Source organism: Pleurodeles waltl, chromosome 4_2 (assembly GCF_031143425.1).
Source record: "Pleurodeles waltl isolate 20211129_DDA chromosome 4_2, aPleWal1.hap1.20221129, whole genome shotgun sequence".
Taxonomy (NCBI): Eukaryota; Metazoa; Chordata; class Amphibia; order Caudata; family Salamandridae; genus Pleurodeles; species Pleurodeles waltl.
Genome location: NC_090443.1, coordinates 718554612 through 718578143, shown reverse-complemented (window position 1 = coordinate 718578143; position 23532 = coordinate 718554612).

Below are 23532 nucleotides of genomic sequence, written 5' to 3'. Positions count from 1 at the left end.
CCACAGTGGTGAGTGAAAGGAACCAGTAGTCCAACCTAGTCCATACTGAATGGGAGGGGGACAGAATAGAATGTAAAGCTTGAGGTGGTAGAGTGTCTGGATCACCAGGTCTTATGCAACGCATAGGTATAGATGAGATTCTGGAGAATGGCTAGGCCTGGAGTTTATCACTGAGTTGGGCACTAGTGGAGTTGAGCTGCAAGCAATATGGCATACTGAAATTGCTCCATATTATTAGATGAGTCATTTCGAAGCATTCCAACTGAGCAGCCAGTCCCTGGACAAAAACAGGATCAGCCACGTTAGGGGTGTAGACATTTAATAGTAGCACATGTTGATCTGCCAGAATGCCCCAAACGAGGACATACCGGCTCTCAGGGTCAGAATGGTACAATCGAAACAGGAAGGGGATCCGCCTATGTATTCTGAAATATGAACCAAAACATGAGAAATAGCAATATGTGTCTGAAATCTCAGCAAAAGGAGGGTCGCTACGGTGGGGCAGGTGTGTTTCCTGTAGAAAGGCTACCCCCACGTTCTGTCTAGTCAAATAGGATAACACTTGCTTCCCCTTCCGTGGGTTATTGATTCCCTGTATATATCATAACATGAAAGTGATATCACAGGCCATGGTCAGAGAGGAACAAATGGCATGGAGCCAGAAAATGGTGTGGCATGAATAGTCAATGGAAGACAGCGGGAGGACTGTGTGGTGCGTTGTAATAAGCAAACATCATAACATACATAAACAACAATAAATACATTTGAATGCATGTTCCTCAACTCCCGTCCCACAAAAGACTTCTCAACATCCAGTGCATCCAAATGAACCGAAACAAAACATACAACAGTCCCAAAGTTACAACCACGGTGATCGCCAGTGGGGCATGGTGAAATCACAGCAGACAGCAGCCCTAAGAATAAGAGCAAGCATTTGTAATAATTGTAAATCAACTGCAACCTACTTTTTTGGGTGACTAAGCAGGTTATTCAAAGTCAGTGGGACCTCCAGAAAGAGGGTTGTATAGGCACTTCAAGGGCAGGGCACCCATGCAATGGTAAAGGCAGGATCAAAGTCACTATGAGGCTGGCAAAGGTCAGTGGCATCCGGTATCAGAGGCAGGATGCCCAGCATGGCAGAACAGACAGAAGGAGAGTTATTTGACAGTTTTTTGCATAAGGCCATCACATCTGAAGGTGTGTCGAAGAGCTGCACCTTCCCTTTACATTTCACCTAAAGGCGGGATGGGTAGAGCATGCCATATTGCAGCCCCATCTTTTTAAGAGTGATTTAGACATCAGAGTACTTCTGATGGGCCTTCTGGACTATTTGTGTGAAATCGGACTAGATGGAAATGGAGGTCCCTTGGTGTTGGAGCGGGCCCCTCTCTTGACCCTGGCTGAGTACCATGCCCCTGTCCTTATAATTAAGGACACAGGCTATGAGTAGGTGCGGGGGGCATCCCCACATGGCCACGGGCCTAACAAATGGTTAGCATGCTCCACAGAGAAAGTGGTGGAGAACTCATCGCGGGCAAATATGTCAGTTAGGAGGTGCGACAAATGTGTCCGCTCTGCCATAAATGTGGTCTCGGCAACTCCCGCAGTGAGAATATTGTTTCTACAGGAGAGGCCTCCAGGTCCTCACATTTCATTGCAGCTTGTTTAAGAGTGTGCTCCATCTTTTCCATTCCTTTCTGCATGTTGGCACTGCAGTCCTCAAGACTGGAGACTGGAGATCCTCTCCACCAGTGTCCAGTCTAAACCCCTGGCAATCCAGCCGCTCGCCTAGTTTGTCAGTGCAAGAATCACTGTTGCACTTTTTTTGGAAACTTGCCTGAATATTCATCAAACGGCGCCAGGGATATAGGCAAGTCAAAAAAAAAAAATTATATGGAAACATTATCCTAACTATAACTACTTACTGGCGACTGCCACTAGGTTATATATGTATTTGTTATATTATCAAATATTTTAAAAAGTAAATGTTAATATAAATTAAAATTATTATTTTAATAACAGTTTTACATGATATATTTGTCAATTAACGTGCACACATACATGTGCATGTGTATGTTTATTTAAATAAATATATATTCTTTATATATTGAAATATATTTAATCTACATTTTATTACTTTTACATGGCAGTATATAAAATGTTTAATATTTTTATCTAAATATATATTTGAAAAAACTATATTTCTGTTCATATTTTTCACCATTAGTGTAAAAATGCATTTTTTCAAAATATTTGTATTTTCAATTATAAATATAGGATAACAATATTTTTGTGCTCAAAGTTTTTGTCATGATATTGTTGTATCACAATATATAGGGTTACAATATTTTGTCAGTGAACCACTGCATGAATGTGTAGGTACCATGGAAGCTAGAAACTGGTATGTGTGCACACACTTTCCTTCATCAGTGAGTGAGGGAATACTTATAGTTTTCCCCTAACCTACCAAATTTCCTGTAGCCTGCTATTAACACTTTTGTGTCAGCAGGAGCATTATCAATATTATTAATCGAATTATGACCTACTGTAATCAATTGTCCCAATCATGAAACATTCATGTCACATTGCAAAGACAAAAACATTGACACAGTGGTTTGTCACTTTGAGCCTACATTGACCCTTGGTACAATTTATGCCCATAAAAATAACTTGACCTACATTTTTACCCCAGCAGAGAAGGAATTCATTGGACAAGTTGAAGAAAGAAGAGCTATAAAAGCTAAAATAGAGAAAGGAATAGTTTTTACAATGTTGGGAAAAAGACGAAACACATTCAGTAGCGGGAGATTGGCAACATGTAGGGAACTTATGTGTATATAGACTTAGATCAAAAACTGACACACATTTTTTACACACTATTGAATGTAGACATGTGTTTTTGTTTCAGAGTGTTTGGAGCTTTATGTGGAATGGACAAAACCCTGCCATACCAACTGTTTTAATTTGTGGAAAGAATGGCTATTACAAGCTGCCAAAAGGCTGGTATGGTACATGTTACCTGGGAGTAGGTTTTCCAAAGAAGTATCATGTGGACCATTTTAATGATCCAGTCTGGAATGTGAAATCAAACACCAGAGTCAAGGAGATGCTAGAGCTTCTGAGGTAGTAGGAGATATTTTTGGTGCCATAATTCCATCAGTAGATGTTATCTTGAATGATATCAAGATATGGAAGTTGTCAACAATGGTAGATATATTAGCTACAGACAGAGCAGGTGCCATTTTATTAATGGACGCAGAAATGATTGCCGTAAGATCAATGGTTTTACAAAATTAACTTGCATTAGATATTCTTCTCACAAAGGAAGATGGAGTTTGCAAAATGATGCAAGCTCAACAGTGTTGTACTTATATTCCTGATAATAGTAAGGGAATAAGGAAGTGCATTACAAATATGACAAAGTTGAGACAGGACCTGAGGAAGTTAACAGTGACAGGTCCCTGGGAAGTGATATAATAAGTAATGGTTTTGCAGTGATTGGAAGGTGGTTGTGAAGTCTAGGGAAAGGAATTGTTGGATCCAGTTTGGGGCCCCTGCTGATTATGGCCTTTTGTGTCCTTGTTGCAGTTGGTCTCTACAAATTGTTCAAGCAGATGAAAGATAAAAGAGCCAAGAGTGAGAGGAGAAAGGAGGAGATTAGGCTGGAGACTTGAAGGGAGATACATTTTAGTAACATCAAGCAGTTAGAGGAGTCCAGAAGACCTTATCTGGAAAGACCTCTGACAATTTTAGCTGTCTTGTTAAAAATTAGAGTTGGAGGATTTTGTGATGACTTGATTCGGAGGGGGATCTGATGTAGCAGGAATTTTAGTACTGTCCCTCATGTCACAGTGATCATTTATAAATGATATATTATGCATTATCTTAATTAAAGTACTAACAGGTTGACTGTAAAGTGATTCACTTTGAAGCCATGTTAGTGTGCATTTATCGTAGACTACTCACTAAAATCAAGGTTGTATCAATAATAAATTAAATTTGAAGAATTCATTTGTTACTATGTTATATTTTAGAGCATAAACTAATAGTCTGAATTAAAACAATATTAGATTTTTGATGCAAAGTGTTTTATATTTGTATGCAAAATAGAGAAATGTAGTTATGCGCCACACTGACTGAAATGTATTGACAAAGTTATTTTGTATTAAAGTGTTTATAACATGAATGCAAATGAAGATTTAATAATGGAAGATTTACAGTTTGCTTATTAAATGTGTTATTTTTTTAATGCATTAATGTGCTGGCCACCTATGCCCTGTCTTCGTGACTTTGCAGAAAATGTTAAGTCATCTTGCTAACATGTACCTTTCGTCCAGACTTCCCTCCCATTGGAATGCTAGCTTGGTAATAGCTGTCGATTGTTCTAGACAGAGAGTATGAGAAAACGTCTTTGGATAAGGAATATCCTGGTCTGTGGACTGACAGTATTAACATTTGTTTCAATCTTGTGTGGAAGTATGCAGATGGACACTGTTCTCATGACAAACTTGGGAAACTATATTGATGTTTCAAGTTGGAGTTGCATGATTGATTTCTAATGGATGTTGCTCCTTCAAAGTCAGGTGCACTGATGAACTGACGAATCGTTATGCCCCATAAACTTTAATATAATGATGCCCAGATGGACTTTGTTATGATCCAAGGTCACAGTCCTGAAAGAGAAGAAGCAGAACCTTTTGTCCATTATCCTGAATGCTGAGCCCCTTGGACTTTGAGAGGTAGCTTTGTCTCTGCCCTTGCCCCCTTTGAAATGTCTTGCTGAGACTTATGGCCTCATTAAGAGTTCTGTGGTCTGACCGCCAGACCACCATGTTGGCAGTCCTAAGAAGACCGGCATGTAGGCAGTCTTGCAGACTGTCGTATTATGAGTCAGACAGGCAGGACCACTGCCCGCCAACCAAAAAAGACAGACCAGCAGCTGCGCCGAAGGCACGGAAATAGGCAATCCGACCTCGAGCTCCGACAGGACAGCAATCAATCACTCACCATATTACAAATCCAAAGTCACATTGTGGTCAGTCAATGGCAGTTGGAACCATGGCAGTTCACAGTCACCAAAGTAATACACAATGGCAATTGGATGTATTTAAAAACAACATTGCTGAAACACATTGCCACACTGGGCAAAACAGCAAAGTGCACTATAAAACACTGCCCTTCACACACCACAATCCTCTGCATTTTCACAGCAAGACCCAGCAAGATAGAGCAACCTTTTCCTACCATGCATAGATATTATGCACCTTTTTTCCACTATCCCATACAACACCCTGCACATACTTTTGTCTAGTCACACCCTTTTGCACTTCCCTCTATAGTTAGTCACTGTCACTCTTCTGTTTGTCAACCATATCACATTCCAAAAATTCCTATTTTTCAGATGATGAGTTGAGTCATAGTGGATGAAATCATAAGAGTAGAGCCACAATTGTCTGGAGCCCAAGTCCAGCACACTCCTCTCAATAGGAAAATGAAAATATGGAACAGGATAGGCAACAGAGTGAATGCTGTAGGAGCCACCCACCCTGCGCACAAAGGAGACACATCAGGAAAAGGTAGAACGACCTCAGCAGCAAGGTCCGTTCCCAGGTCTCCAGGCATCAGCTGCAGTCCAAAAAGATTGGTGGCAGCCCTCCAAGTGTCCTATTGCATCTCTTTCCATGGGAGGAGAAGGTCTTGGCCATCCTACATCCTGAGGGCTTAAGAGGAATACCTGAAGAAGTGGAAACAAAAATGTCACTAAAATGCCATGTAATGCATGGTCACTCCTAAAAGTTTTCCACATTTACTGTCTCTCTACTCACCAGCCCAAAATCCACCTGTCCAAAGGCCCCTGTATGGCATCTCAAAATTGATGTTTACTCCACTACCACTCCCAGCAGGCACTGTTATACAACTCCAGATACCAGACCAGTGCTTCCGGCTCCAAATACCCTTGTTTTAAACTCACAACGGAATTGTACCTACCTGGGAGGATAACATTTGTCAAGTGTGTGTAGTACAGGCACTGACATGACATGACTACAACTCCCCTCAGACACTATTACTGTTACTCAAACCACCAGCACAGTATATCCTTCTCCAAATACCCTTGTATGTTAAGTCCCAATTGTAGAGTACTCACCTAGGAGGATAACATTTAAATAGTGTGTGTAGTACAGGGACTGACATGACTGCTAAGGCCAAGAGGCACTGTTACTGTTACTCCACTCAGCCAGTCCAGTGTCCTTTCTTCCAAAGATCCTTGTTCGCAAACTCCCAGTTGAAGTGTATGCACCTGGGAGGATACCATTTGTATAGTGTGTGTAGTAGAGAGAGTGACATGACTGCAACTCCCAGCAGGCCCAGTTTCTGTAACTCCATTCATCAGCACAGTGTTTCCTTCTCCTAATACCTTTGTTTGAGAATGCCCAATTGAAGTGTACTCACTGGGGGGAAACATTTGTCTAGTGTTGGAAAGCAGAGGGAGTGACCAAGTCCAAGCAGACCCTGTTTCTCTAACTCCAGCCAGCAGTACAGAGTTCACTTGCCCAAAGACATCTGTTAGTGACCTCTCAATTGAAGTGTATCGGTCAAGTGTGTGTACTAGAGAGACTGACATGACTGCAATGCATAGCAGGCCCTGTATCTGTAACTCCAAACACCTGCACAGTGTACTCTTGTCCAAAGACCACTGTTTGTCATTTTCCTAATGACGATTACTCACCTGGAGGAGAGCATTTGTCAAGTTTTGGGGAGTAGTGAGAGTGACCTGACTGCAACGTCTAGGAGGCACTGCTTAAGTGACTGAAAAACACCAGTACAACGTTCTCTTCTCCAAAGACCTCTATGTCTTCAGTCTCTATTGAAGTGTACTCACCTGGGAGTAAGCCATTTGTGGAGTGTGTGTAGTACATAGAGTTACATGACTGCAACTCACAAGAGGCTCTCTTACTGTCATTCAAACCACCAGTACAGTATCCTCTTCTCCAAATAACCATGTTTAGAAACTCTCACATGAAGTGTTCTCACCTGGGGGATGACAATTCTCAAGTATATGGAGTAATGGGAGTGACAAGACTGCCAAGGCCAGGAGGCTCTGTCTCTCCAACTCCAAACACAAGCCTAATGTTTACTTGTCCAAATACCTTTGATTGTTGACTCTCAATTGATGTATACTCACCTGGGAGGATACCATTTTAACAGTGTGTAGTAGAGACAGTGACCTGACTGGAACTCCCAAGAGGGCCTGTTATTGTAACTGCAACCACCAGCCCAGTGTCCACTTGCCTCCAATGCATATTTTAGTGAACTCTCAAATGAGGTTTACTCACCTGGGAGGATACCAATTGTCAAGTGTTGGGAAGTAAAGGTAGTGACCTGACTGCAAAGCCTAATAAGCTGTTTTTCTTAAACTCCGACCACCAGCCCAGTGTGCACTTGCCCTAATGCATCTGTTAGTGAACTCTCAAATTAAGTTTGCCCACGTGGGAGGATACCAATTGTCAATTGTTTGGAAGTAGACGGAGTGACCTGACTGCAAAACCCAATAGGCCCTATTTCCCTAACTCCAACCACCAGTCCAGTCTGCACTTGCCTCAATGCATCTGATAGTGAACCCTCAAATGAAATTTACTCACCTGGGAGGATACCAATTGTCAAGTGTTGGGGAGAGTGAACTGACTACAACTCCTAGGAGGCACTGCTTAAGTGACTCCAAACCACAGAATAGTGGTCACTTGTCCAAAACTCTTGCCTGCTAACTTTCAATGGAAGTGTACTCACCTACGAGTGACCAAGATACAGATCATGCTCAACTCAGAGATGTGTTTTGCTACCTAGATCTATCTTCACATGCTGATCTAAGATGAAATTGTTGAGGACAGGAAGAACACTTTACCCTGTGTGCAAAACAAGGATTCCAAAGGCCTCAAGATGCATTACTAGAATAGTATTGGCAGGAAACACGTTCACAAAGCATTGACCACATGATGACTCCTATCACATATACAACAATGTCCTGGCTTTGCCAGCCTAACATTCAACTAGGCCTCAAAATGGACAAAGCCACATCTTGCCAAGCCACTGTTTTGCCTGCACTGGTGTTAAGATGTAATTCCCAGCCCATCCTCCCAAATGTTAATGACCTGCACATATCAGCAGCTGCATGCCTTAAATGGAATTGGCATGCTTCACAAATGCCAGGTCAATACAACCAATAGCATGGGTACCTGTCACAATAGGATAACATGCAAGTCAACTATGTACAAGGTCTTTGCAAAATGTCACTGTAAACATTTGGAGGTAGATATCACAATACAACCAGAAACATTGTATGTTTCCCATCAACAGGCCGACCTGCCACTGGCACACAGAGGCCACAGAAGAGACTGCCACTACCCCCTCGATTAAGTTCTCAGTGAAGTAGACACTCCTGGACATCTGGATGTGGAGGAATGTTCTGGCCTATCTAGACAACCTGGTCAGACCCCAACAGTGACTCTCACTGTGGCCACATTAACACCTTACAGCCTGATTGCCATGACATCACAGGCAGCCATTGTCCCCCCAACCTGTGCCCCTAGGAGAGTGTTTACCATCTTGTGCTCTCCAGTCCAGGTTCTTGAGTTGCAGCACAGCACCTCAGGTAATGATGGTCCTGGAACCAGTGGGAGGGGGCACCCTCTGGCGAGGGCACAGGCCCACGGGGGTAAGGTGAGTGGGAGGGATGTTGTGGGCCAGCAGGGTGAGGCCACTGGGGATGCTCCTGGCCAGAAAACCATCAGCCATGTATTGGGAGTCTATTAGGAGTCCCAAGGTGTGAAGAGCTAGGTAATTGCAGAACTCCAGGAGATCAAGCAGCTGCAGAGGGACATTCATCGAGATATGTGTGAATAGTGGGAGGCCCACAAAACCAACATGGCCTACCTAACAAGGGTGTTGAGGGATATTAACACTTCTCTGATTAGGGATTAGGGATTGTCAACAACATTCTACCCCCGCCTTTGGTGCAGCAACACCAGGCACTACATCGGTGCCAGCCACTGGAAGGGAGGGTCTGTCAGGGGAAGAACCCACCCCAGACACCCCTTTCCTCTTTATCAGCAGATTCCTCCCCCACAAGTGGGACATCCAGCAAACACTCCAGGAGGTGTGGATGGCACGACACCCACCACTGCCAGCAATAGACCTCTTCCTAAAGGACCTCCTTTGTGTGCCACATATTCACTCCTGTTGACTGTTCTTCAATACCCTTCCATCTCCAATGGGAGGAGTACACTGGACTTTGGACTTCGAATGGTGTGGCATCTACTTCAATGATTTCAACCACCATGACTGAACCCTTCACTGTTCTTTTCAACCATGCCCCAATCTTATTTTATGCACATATTTTCAATAAATCCACCTATCACAGCCATTGTCTGCTTGCTTCTGTTCCACATTTAGCTATATAGAGATGTAAGACCATGTGAAGCAAATGAGAAAGACCCAAGATACTAATAATGCAAAGAGGGACATGTTAAAGGTACAGGGTGCTGCTAAGGATTACTACATACATACACAAACACATTTCCACAATTGGCTGGTCACACAAAACATTTTATTCTAGTTTACAGCAAATAGGCTGTCCATATGTCTGGACTGTCATAGCTAAGAATGGCTAACTCATATTGTGTCAAGGTAGACATACCAACGTACAGCCCCCCAGACCACGAAAGGAAGGGCCTTGTCAGACATTGTCCTGTAGAATAGGCAAACAGAAAAGTGAATGTTGTCATCAGGTTGAGTCTTATCACATACCAAACCAAAGAAATCTAATGTAACATAAACCAAAGTATAGACACAGGGCAGACCAACGGTCCCTGATCACAAGTCCATCCTAATTTAATGACCATGCATCTTGTGGTATGACACATACATATGTCAATGTTGTGGCACAAGCACTTTGGCCGGGTATGATGAAACACATCTACAGCTACATACAGGTCATACAAGAAGATTGTTTAGCCTATGTGAAGCGTGAATGCCTTGTTTGCACTTGATGGCAACATATTTCATGCCTCATGATCACACACATAATACAATCGGGCCAGCACAGCAAACTAAACAAGTCCAATATGCACTTCTGGCCTTCTACCTAACCAGTGTTCACGCTGCCTTGGCACAGGTCTCATACACAATCCAAATCTGTGACCTACATTACCTGGAACAATCCATGTCCACTTTGTATGTCAGAACTGCATCAGGTACCTGCCAATGCCACAGCTCCTAAATGCCCACATGAGGATGTTATGGTGAAGGTACCTGTATAAAGACAAAAAAGGAGTATAGGCATGAAAAAATACCTATTACACTAATTATATGGCAAGCATCTGGAAAGAAAATTACATTTAATGAGACCGACACAAACAAATTAGCTACATTAAGTTGGGGATATATCAAAGACTAACCCTTCAAGCACCCTTTGGCTGAATATTGCAGAGTATTAGCTCCCTAGTTGTTGCCAAAACACTCTACTCTACACATCCTAACAACTACAGTTCTTCATACAGTCACAATAATTACATCACATGACATACTTACACTCATGAAAAGTAGCTATTGATGAGATCTTCCCACAAGTCAGCTGCTTACGCTTCACTAATGTCATCCTCACTTGGTATTTCATGAGTCTCACCCGGTGGCACTGCAGGCTCCCCCTCCTCTGACATGTATGGAACATACCTCCACAGGGCAATTTTGTGGAGCATGCAATATGCCACAGTGATATGACACATTTTTCTAGGCGCGTAGAGGAGGGCTCGACCTGTCTGGTCCGGACACCTAAATCTGGTCTTCAGGAGCCCAAAAGCCTGCTACACAAATCACCATGTTTTTCCGTGGGCCTCATTGAAGCGGACTTCCCCTGGCGTAGTTGGATTCCTTATTGGCATTAACAACCAAGGACAGTTTGGATATGCAGTCTCCTGTTAAAGAATGGGACGTATGTGCAACAATGAGTCCATCTTTTACAGGATTGTAGCACCAGACATTGCACACAAACAAAAAGGACAGGTGTGACTTACCAACCATCCAGGCCCTCTCTTGGTACAGTTGTGGCATCAGCTGGGGTATAGTGCTGTTCAGCGTTATGAAGGAATCATGGGGTGAGCCCAGACAATGGGAAACGACCTGTGAAATGTAGAGATCAGCCAAACAGACAACTTGCACGTTGATGTAATGGAAGTTTTGTCTGTTATGATAAACTTGTTCTTTGACCTCAGGTGGCATCCAACCAACATGTGTGCCATCAATGGCCCAAAACCATGAAAGTCAGCCTTTACATGGGCTTAATCTTGATGACAGGGAAATTGGATGTAACTGTGAAGGTGTTTCAACATTTCTGAGAGGACATTCCTCAACACCAGACTGAACATAGGTTGGGACGTGCCAGCTGACAGGGCCACTGTATGTAGAAGGACCCTGTGGCTTGGAAGTGTGATACTGACATGACTTGACACAGGGTGGTATGCTGGTTGGATAAGTAATAGCTGCCATCAGATCTAGTTCCAACTGACACCATCATTCCACTATTGTTTTTCATTTCAGACAAAACAGGAGGATGATGTGGCGTTCTTCCATTTTCTGAAAGTCTGGCAGTGAACGGTAGACAGGTTGCTGTTGCATCCTCCCTCTCCCTGGGTACCTATGACTGACAAGAAATTAGTTCTAACATTAGTCATTGTGTCATCAGCAACAGCCATGATGCATATCAATAAATCTTGTGGAAAGGCATTTTAGAAGGGATAGACATGGCAACCAAGACACATCATAGCTGCAAATAACACAAGAGTAACATGTGATCCTCATGTTTTTCCACACAAGGATCCACAACATGTATCTGAACCAAACTAAAAAATGTGCATCACAATTTCCCCTTAAAATGTGACTGGATATCCCACATGCAAAAATGACCGCCAGCGGGGGGGGTGGGGGTGGGGGGGGACTGTACCTCACTGTACAGTGCCATCTGTGCCCTGCAATATACTACAATGGTGTTTGAGTAGTGGGGCCTACATGACAAGACAGAATAACCATGTTTGTGAGCTCAAAACAACATTTTAGGAGGTGTGACGCAGTGTGTGAAGCCCAATACCGCATTTCAGGCCTCTAAAACGGTGGTTGCTGACCTACTCCACTGGACGTTAGGAACCATCCACACGACCACCCGTGGAAGTTGTCATGGCAGTAGGCAGTTGCAACCGTGGTGGACCCAGCCAAAGGCTAATGTTGTTGCCAATGGCAGTTGCGGCCAATGGCTGTGTCCGCCCGAGGTGACAACTGTGTACATGAAGGATGTGACTGCCATGTTCTGCAGATTCACTTACTTGATTCCTGACACTGCTGCCAGCAAGACCTCTGTGACCTCAACTGGTGTGTACCGCCTCTGGGAGCAATCATGCCATGTCCAACAGGTGATAGGGCCCCTTCCTTCTCGCCAGAGGAGCTGTAGAGGCTAGTACATGAGGAAGTACCCCTGTATGGACAGTTTTATGGTGAACCAGAGGAGCAGGTTAGTACCTCATGTGCACAGTTTTCTCTGCAATTCGCCACCCTTTCCCTCCTCAGAGGCTAGAATGTGGCCATGTGTGCCAGGTTGACTACTCATGTGCCTGTTGTTGCAGTCTGTGTGGCATCAATGGGATATACAATGTGCAAGTATAGGTGGCCAGTGCCATATGTAAAGTTCAATCAGATTGTGCTGTGTGATGTTTTTAGGTTCCTAGTTCGTCCTTGTGTTGGATGCACATAGGTAGGTGAGGAGACATTACTGCCATCCACTGACATCTCCTTCTTCATGATTGTTTTAAATGTCAGGCCACATGTATGTGCATGACAGAATGAGCTGAGTAAGCATGTTGTATGAGTCGGTTGAGAGTAATGTGAGCAATGTATATGGTGCCACAGATGTTTTTAAGAACATCTGGCCTTGCTAAACTGTTGTTTGAAAAACATATCATTACTCACAGTGCCCTTCAGGTTGGCACACACACCATATGCCAAATTGCTGTCAGCTTCATGAGGTACTGTCATGCATGGAAGTTATGGGAATGGGGTGTCACATAGGTTCTGTATGCTCAGCCCGTAGAAACTAGGGCCTGTCAAATGTATCTCCCAGTGTGGGTCCTAGTATAGGTCGGGGTGGAGTCACCGTGGTTATGTAGCTGTGGCACTGTGCCCCCTCCCTGTAGCCTAGTAGATTCTGTCATGTGGCCAATATGAGGCTCTGGTGTAAAATCCTGCCCAGAATGTCTCATTCCTTTGATTAGTTTAGGACTGGGTACAGAGGTAAGTTTTTAATCTAGTCCATATGTGCACTTAGCATCATTGTCACTGTGTGTCTTTGACTCATGATAGGTCCCTTACTCCCATAGCCCTATTGTCACCTTCACAGAAGTCATACTTGTCTAAGTCATACTTGTCTTGTAGAGGCTTATTGCATAAATGACATTTCTACAGTGCAGACAGATTGTTGATTCCTGCGAGGCCACGATATGAGACTCAGTAGTTTGGTCACAGCAGAAACTGTACAACTCATGCCTTTGTTTGTTGGATGCCATCTCTGTAGGATGGACACATATGTCCAAATGATTGCTCTGTAGTACAGGTACATACCACAGAACCCCAACTCCTGAAGTGGCATGTATCTGCATTTGTTAGTCCACATGTCCACACATGACAGGGAAGAAACATTCTGTACCCTCCATGCCAATCCCATCATTGTTACCAATGTGTAATGCTGGACTTTGAACTCTGACAGTTGCCATGCAGAGATTTATTCTCACAGAGTGTCAATGTGTTGCTCCATTTATGCCTAAGGAGTTTACCCTTCAGAAGCCACATAGGGGTGATGTGGCTCATAGTGGCTGACATCTCAGTCAGGTTGCTAGGGCATGACCTTCACGATGTCACTAAGATTGCTTAGTCATTGTAGGGCCTGTTCAGGGTAGTAGGTTAGTCTGCAAATGGAGAAATGTATGTCATGTCTCTATACATATTGGCTTGTATGTGTGGCACTTGGGGAGTGCTGACATCTAGGAAAGTTCTAGCTTGATGTTACTGACATGTATGTGACTCAACCATTTGTGGTGATACATGTGACCATGATCTCCTGTTTTGTATTTTGCATCCATGCAGGTCAATACCCATCAAAAGAAGGGATTGTGGAGAGACATTGCCAAGAAGGTGCAGATCCAGGGGGAAAATGCAGAAAATGGTGGGAGGACCTGAGATGCTGGGCCTGGAAGATCACTGCAGTCCAGATGGGGATGTCCTCCCAACTTGGGCGGGGTGCCCGTCAGACCATGACCCCTCCCTAATGGCCCGCATTCTGTCAGTGGCCTATTTGGAGTTTAATGGGCATTTGAGGGCAGCACAGCAGCCACATGGAGGTAAGTACAGGCGATATTCCTGCCTGTCCCATTGCTAAGTGAATGAGTTAGGTATTGACAGCTGCACCTAACAATTAGGAATGAACCATGTGTCACACAGTAGATGTGTTATTGTTTGTGTAGACATGCCACATGGTGCATACTGATGTGACTTACATATTGGGCCAGGGACCTTAGACACATTGTGGTGGAATCCACAAACCACTTGCTCTGCAGGGACAACATATGGCTGGGTAAATTGATCAATCAAGTACTGTTTGTTGTTGTAGTGTGTGTAATTCCTATGCAGCAGGCCACTACTCCTAAATATTCCAGACCAAAGGTAAGTAGGTGATGGATAACTGTCCTCTGCCATAGGCATCTGCCACCCAAAAGCTAGTTTCCTTCAGCATTTGATGAGTGCAGGTGCCTCACTTCAGTCTGTGATGTGAAGATGTCCAACATAGATGTGACAGGGCATACATTGTTCTTTGGATGCATCTACAGGTCAATACTTTCACTTGGTAAGTGGGGATGTCCATTGACATGATTTATGTGCATCACTGTTGCCAACATTCCTTGTGCCTACATGTCAGCATGTGCTCCTTTCTGTTTTGGAAAACATTTGTAAGCTGCAGTTTCATGCATATTCTACCTATATTGATGGGATGATGTCTGTATTCCCTCACCTCTATATGCATGGCAAACTGTTTGTGGAATAGTACATTTTCAATGAGGACACATTTCATGTTGTGCCACAGACAGGAGTGTGTCACTATTGCTTATTAGCTCACACATAACCTCACCCATCATAGCATGTCATTTAGCATCTACAACTGCACTAACAATGACAGACAAGACAGGTAGGCCTAGGGTTTAGAGCTTGTAATGTGAATATCTATACCCTTGAAGTTGCATTATATGAAAAAGTGCACTACACATGTGTAATGGGTAAGGGTTGTGCCCTGACTGCGCACCAGCATCAAGGAGTGACTTGCAGTTATGTTGAAATCACATGTGTTTGGGTACATTCATTCATCCACAGACATATGATTTTGTAGGACCAACATGGAGACAGTGATGTGACTCCCCATTGGGCAACTTGTTGAGGGCCTTCTACAAGTACTTGCAAATCCCAGGACCTCACCAACATACAAAGGGCTAATGGGTTCTACTGATGCACTCAAAGTATGTCATTGTTAGGGGTGCCAGATATTAGTGATGATTTCCCTAGGGTGGCATCATCATCATCACACAAGCTTTATTCGTCATATTTAACCATCAAAGCATACCTAGGGCATACTGATTCATTGTGTTGTGGATTTTGGGGGCATCTCTCCCTGACATATTGCACATGATGTCTACAGTATCCATTTCCATGCCACATGTGTGGCCTATCTGAGCAACATTAATACTACCTCCATGACTCTATTGGGACAAATATCACTTGGTAAAGTGTGCATTGTTGATATGTTTCCAGTGTGACATGGGTATTGCCATGTCACCCTCTCTAGGATATTGTACTTTTGTCATCAACATACCATGATTTTGTAGCATTGTTTCTTATTGTTAGGTCATTATGTATGTGACAAATGGCCTTGTTTGGGATGTGTGAAAATGCATGTGGCATTGGGCTACTACTCTATACCGGTTACTAAAGTCTGCTCCAAGGGGCAAAAGTTTGAGGGTGATGTGGTCTCCTACTTGTTGAATGGGTATTGTGATTGTGCAACTTCAGCCATGCAATTGTAGTTGTCTGAGATCCTGATTTTCCTGTGGGCAACTGTTGAGAGTTCATATGGCACGCATATGGTCACGTACATGCATGGGCCACTTAGGTGGAGTTTTTTGGTTGGGGCTGACTTGACATCATGGTAATGTGTGCTCAAGTGGGATCATGGACATGTGATGACCCTATTTCTCTTGGCATTTGCAGCATCTGCCCTAGCAGGCAAAGGAGACAGGGTACCACTGAGTGGAGAAGCATCTGGCCATGGGACGTTGTGTCAAGACACCACAGACAAAGAATCACCCAGTGGCCTAGAGAGCAAGGGGACTGTCACGGGGGAGACTGGGATATCAGCATCATCACTGGATTATTCTTCCAGTGGACACTCCATAGTGGTGGCGGGCCCATCAGGGTATCCCCCGTTCCATCCTTGTTTTCCATCCCTGTTCTATCGCCACCCTCCTTGGTGCTCCCCACTCAGGTGGCCATGTAGGCACCTTTGCCCCAGCCCCTGTTACCCCTGCTGCCTTCAGTGAGGAGGCTATTGACCTGCTGAGAAGTATCTCTGTGGGTCAGTCAGCCATTGTGAATGCCATCCAGGGACTGGCAATTCAGATACAACAGAGCAATGCATTCCTGGAAGGCATTCATGGTGCAATGCACTGGTAGATTAATGGGCTGGCCAATGGCATTGACGTTTTTCTGTTACTTGTTAATAAACCCAAACAGTTGTTTTGTTGGGTACACATTTGTCCTTTAATTCCTTTTCTACTTTTATGTTGTTCTTGAGTAACGTAAGTTGTCTTCCCACAGTTGTGTGTGATTCAGCCTGCTTGCTGATCAATTTGGTATTGTTTGCAGTATTGGACTTTGTGGACAGTGCTGGTGTCACCCAAGACAAAGGTAGATGTTGACTGTATAGATATGTGGGTGTAATTCCAATTGTGATGTCATGGCATTGTGTACTGTTTGTTATGGTTAGTATTTCATCTTGTGTTGTCCAATGTGAGCATATATGGTGTTAGACGTGTCCCTCTTATAAGGATTATGGATTCATCTAATGTGTGTCAGCCTGAGTTTTGTTTGTTTAGACATGGAGGCCCATATTCATACTTTTTTAGTGCCGCATTTGCGTCATTTTTTGACGCAAAAGAGGCACAAACTTACAAAATGTAATTGTATTTTGTAGGTTTGCTCCGCTTTTGAGTCAAACAATGAAGCAAATGCGGCGCTAATAAGTATAAATATGGGCTGGAGTGTGTTCAGTTGTGCTAGCTTTGTTTGTATTTGACTGTGCATGTGTCCATTTAGATGTGTGTACCTTGCAGCTGGTTCTTGTAGAGGTATGTCCCATGCAGTTGGAGGTGTATGTGCTTTCTTGACTTGCACTTCCACATTGTGCCGATAGGCATGCCATTTGGGTCTAGTATTGTTTGTCCCTGAGATACATATAGGGCCATTTCCTATGCAAATGTGTTTTATGGGGCATGTGCAAAGTGACATGTGTCCCACTGCAGCCTCGTTCCCAAAGTGCTACTCATGCCCCTGTTCCTATTGTGCAGGCATTCTTGGCATAGTGATCTTTGTCTATTTGTCTCTCTGTCTATTGTGCATGCCTTTGTCCTTCCATTGTGCTGTAATGTGGGTGATGTGTGTGTCCATTGCAGGGCTGTTTTATGTTTGTGGTGTTTGTGTTCTATGACACATCCATTCATAAGTGTGTTGTATGCAATGACAGGCCATGGCCTGTGAGAAAAGTAAATATGTGATTTGTATTTTTATATGTGATGTTGGTGTATTGTTGGTGTTGTGTGAGACAATGTGTAACCTTCACTATCCCTGTGCCTGACAAGAGTGAATGTGTGTTTTTGTGTAGTGTTGCAGTGCAGTGCGAGTGACCTGCCCAAAGGAGGCATATTGTGACTGTGAAAGTGTCCATCTTCATGTATGATTCTGACTGTGTACACAAGGAGACATGTACTCGGTGACAGTAGCATGACCCCCATATTGTGTGGATGACAGCATAACTATCTGTTGCTACAGTTAATGACATAGGTAGGTGTGCATACTTATAGTTAGTTGCACCATGGTGGTGTGGATTTTGTGCAACAACAGCGGCAGGACTTGTGTGATGGGCTCCATGATGATACCGGACATGTGAGGCTGCCAACAGGTAAGTGTCTTCCTTTATAGTCCTTATTTCTGCCCGCTGGTACACGGTGGTTGGATCACCATAGTCACATTGGCAGGGTTCAACCTCATAATGTGTCAGGCGGAAATACAGCCCCGCCATCCTGTTTGTACTGCCTCGTAACCATGGTGGTCTATGTTGCCTGGTGGTGCTGGTGGGACTGTGGCAGTCCTTGATCCATAGGCCTGCATGGCTCTTAATTTGGCAGTCCGACTGCCAACCTGATGGTGGTCAACTGACTGCCAAACTCACAAAGAGGCACCTAAAGAGATTTTTCCCTAACACTCAGAAGAAGACTCTTGACCAACCTTCTGATATGCTGATGTTTCCCCTTTTTATTTACTTTTTGCCCACCTTAGTTTGTGAGCTTTGGTCCCAGATTACCTTTTACCAAATTATTTTTGTCCTGTTTGTCCTTTTTGTCTTTTGCCCATATGCATTCCGCTCAGCACGTTATCTCCTGATTGGCTAATCTGTAGGGTTTTCCCCTTGCCCAACTAAATTGAACTTTGATGTTTTGAACTACCTTAATGCTTATTAAAACTGAGCAATGATTGTTTTCAATACATCAGATTATTTTACTGATGCCCTGTATTGTCGTTGTTGAATGCTTAGTTCTCTTAATGTTAGTTCACCTAAACCTATTTTGTTACCTTGGTCAGCGTTTGTAGCTTTATAACTTTCTCTTGAGAATTGTCTATATGACTATGAGTTTAAGTTTGTAATAAAACCCCTTAACTTAATTCCCGACTGTGATTTTCCTTGTATGGCCACATTGGTCATGCTGGGTAATCCAATTGTTGTGAACTGAAAATCTGCTGTTTGGTTTTCCATAGCCTTCTGCTGGGTCCAAAGATCCGGTGACCTCATTGGGGATTGATTCCTGAGAAGGAAGAAAATGCTCCAGCAGATCAAATAGGCTTTTGACTCTGGTTTAGCAAATTAATGGCCATATTTATACTTTTTGACGCAAAACTGCGCTAACGCAGTTTTGCGCCCAAAAAATTAGCGCCGGCTAACGCCATTCTGAAGCACCATGCGGGCGCCGTATTTATTGAATGGCGTTAGCCGGCGTTAGCCGACCGGTGCTGCCAGGTGTGCGTGAAAAAAAACGACGCACACCAGGCAGCGCCGGCGTAGGGAAAAATGGCGTTTGGGCGTCCCAAAATGGGGCAAGTCAGGCTGAGGTAAAAAAATTGTCTTAACCCGATTTGCGCCATTTTTTTGGGGCGCCCAGACGCCATTAACATGACTCCTGTCTTAGCAAAGACAGGAGTCATGCCCCCTTGCCCAATGGCCATGCCCAGGTGACTTGTGTCCCCTGGGCATGGTCATTGGGCATAGTGGCATGTAGGGGGGCACAAATCAGGCCCCCCTATGCCACAAAAAATAAATAAAAAAATACTTACCACAACTTACCTTTTCTTCCCTGGGATGGGTCCCTCCATCCTTGGGTGTCCTCCTGGGGTGGGCAAGGGTGGCAGGGGGTGTCCCTGGGGGCAGGGGAGGGCACCTCTGGGCTCCTTCTGAGCCCACAGGTCCCTTAACGCCTGCCCTGACCCAGGTGTTAAAAAGAGGCGCAAATGCGGGGTTTTTTGCCCCGCCCACTCCTGGGCGTGATTTTTGCCCGGGAGTATAAATACCACGCACATGCCTGGGAGTCATTTTTTAAGACGGGAATGCCTACCTTGCATCTCATTAACGCAAGGAAGGTGTTCACGCAAAAAAATGACGCTAACTCCATGAACTTTGGCGCTAGACGCGTCTAACACCAAAGTATAAATATGGAGTTAGTTTTGCGTCGAATTTGCGTCGAAAAAAACGATGCAAATTCAGCGCAAACGGAGTATAAATATGCCCCTAAATGTTTAATCAATGTGCATAAGGGAAGCCTCTGCCCAGCTACAAACATTAGATCTTCCCATTGATCACACTGCACTATCTAACCCTATGTCCATGTTATTTTAAGCATAGAAATGATTGAAGATGGTCTTTATAAAGCATACTGTGACTAAAAAGCACATCCACCAGAAGAAACTCGACTCAGTGTTAGTCTACACGAAGATGTATGAAAACAGCCATGCTTTATCTCTTTGCAGGATTAATACTAGGTTGAGTTTGAAGAGGCACAAGCAATCCATTCCACAATTTTGGAGCTACGACACAAGAATCTCATCCACTAAATCATTGATACTGGACTTTTGCAACAACAAGAACATCTTTATTAAAATGCTAAGACTGTACTGAGAACAATATTGGGCAATAGATGAAGATAGAAGGGCTTAATTTTCAGGGCTTTATCACAAAGAGTTTTGGAAATAACCTGTTTATGCACAAGGAGCCAGTGAAGAGTGCCATTGTAAGAAGAAAGATCACATTTCATTACCAGGAGTATGTTTGGCTATTACCTTCAGAACAGCCTTCATACTATGCAGTAAGTACTTGGGAACCAGGTAAATGATGTTGCTATCCCAGACTTTGATGAAATAAATGACTGCCTGAGAATGTTCACACAGTTTGCAACATTTTTGTCTTTATTAAATCTTGTTCCTTTTTTTTTTTTTACATCTTGCTTTTTTCATGATTTTGCTAGTGAGAAACTGGTTTGAGGAGACAATGGACCTCATTACGACCTTGGAGGTCAGAATGAGTCGACGCCAAAGTTGCGAGGAGGAGGCTGCTGTCATTGCGGCAGCCTCCCCTCCAGTTGTATTAGGATGTTTTTATTGCACTGACCGGTAAAAACATTGTATTACAACGTTTCTGCCTGTCACACGGGTGGAATCAGTGCCACAGCATTGGCCTCCACTCCCTTGGGCATGGGCAGTGAAGGGGCCCCCATGGCAGAGGACTCGTGATCAGCACAGTGGCTGAGACCTCAGTGGTGCCGTAGCTACCCACGACTCTCATCATTGCCACCCCGTCGGATATCTTTGATCCGGGCAGTGGTGGGGGTCCCCTGGCAGTCTGGCAGCCAGGAGTGCGGCAGGCCGCCCGCAAAACTCGATCTGGGCCTACTGTCTTATAGGGATTTGTGCGACAGCTGAATAAGCTTAGAGAGCAACATTCCTTCTATGAATTGGAAAACTCTATTTTGCATACATTTAACTGGTCTCTCCTATGACTGTTGCGTGCAATGTCATTCCTTGTGTACCATTCTCATGCAGAAAATGTTGTAGGCGTTATTGATGCAATATGCAAAACTTTCACAAACTTGAAACTGAAAAAAATGATTGGCCGCTCCAATTTAACAACTGGGAACCTGAAGTTGTACCTGGAAATAAAAGGTTGTGACATTGGCATATGCAGTGGAAATTGGATACCTGGCAGTTGTGACTCGGTTCTAAATTTGAGCCTGAACATTTGAAATTTTGGCTTAATTTATGAGACAGTTTTTGGTGAGTCAGCATATGAGAAAAGTGCCTGAATATAGGACGATGGGTCAGGGTATATAAAACTGCGTTGGGTATACAAAACTGTTGGTGAGCCCATGAGACCTTTCTCCTTCACAAGTGGTTGTACCAGGGAATAAAAAGCAGTTCGTAGTTCATAAGGCCAGTAGCTAACCCTGTTTGACTCTACCCTGGCATATAAGCCAGTGTCGAGGCATATGATAAGGTGCCTGATATGAGCCTAGTTAGATTTACTAGAATATGCCTTGACATTCAGAATTCTGCCTGAGCATATGAGTCTTACCTGTCTTTGGTTAAATGATGGCTACAAGTGGATAATCTGTGACGGATTTATTTTTGTATATGAGTATTTGGACATACAAGGCTGCATCTAGTATAGATGATGCACAGCACTTTACAACATTCTAAAAATGAATATACTACCTTCATCTGGGTATATTGGAATTAATCTCATGTGACAGCTGTAATTTGTAAGTAAAGAGGCTGTACCAAGAGCATTTGATGGCTTTCCCCTGGTCTCTACTGACTGCATCTCTGGCATATCATGAAATGACTCTAGTTAATTTGTAAATGATAATTAAAGCAGACTCTTGTCTCTTTTTGTACGTTTTGCGATGTTATTAGTGTTACAGTGATTGTGGATTTTATTTTGATTTTATTCTAGTGATTCCTATCCCATTGGTGTCATTAACGGTGATGTGATGTCACTTGTTAGGATGTCATAAGTGTCAGGTTATACGTGACTTGAATCCCAGTAATGTAATTAAGGCTACAATGTTGTGTAATGCCACTTTCGCCAACCTTCATTTTGATGAATTGATGTGACGATTCAAACCTACCTGCTGTATCGTTATAGATTTATTCAGTCACGGATGTGACAATATCCGACGTCTTGTCACTATTCTAAAATGCAATTGTTTTGTATTGATAATCTGTAACCCAAGTGTTTCCTTTCCTTTTGTTCGATTTATATTCTAAATCGTACTGTTGGGAATAAGGGGTTCGTTCACATGTTCCTCAGTATAAATCCATTCACCAATATGCGGTTAGGTTACAATCTTATTAGCTACTGACAACAACAAATATATTTTCCACTAAATGGCATGGTAGCAGCTTACCAGTAGCCCAAACGTGCTAATTGCTAGACATACACCTTGCAATCTCAAGCTCCTTTACATATGTTGCCCTACCTGGACCAGGAAGGGGGATTGTCAGATTGCAAAACGCAGAAAATAGGGAAGCGTTTGAAAACAGACATTAAAAGGCCAGGATGATTGAACATGCATAGAATGTGGAGCTGTTGTCATTTCAGCAAGACTAGAGCGTTAGGCATTATCACCTTTTGAAGTAGTGCGAATCTTTAATAATTAAAGCACGGCGCAGTCTTTTCATTTAAAATTCGAACAGGCTATTCAAGATTAAAGGCACCTTGTCCACGTGACTGTATGCAAATTGTGTTAGGGAAGCGCTATGATATTTAAAATAATATATTATAATATAAATAATATATAATATAATATAAATGCTAAATTATAAATGCAAATAAACTGTTGTAATTGTGCTCAAGGACTGGCCAGCCAGTCACCTGGTGACAGTAAAATCATGACATCTTAAAATTGAGACAAATATGTGCTGCATACAATGTCTGTCTAGCTCTCATCGCCATTAACTCTGATCTGAGGCGCTCTTAAAATATTTTGCCATGCAGACTTCAATGGACTCTAACACCCGCTTCAGTGTTTTGCCCATAACTAAATATGAGTCAAGGAGTATTAAATATTTAGATTA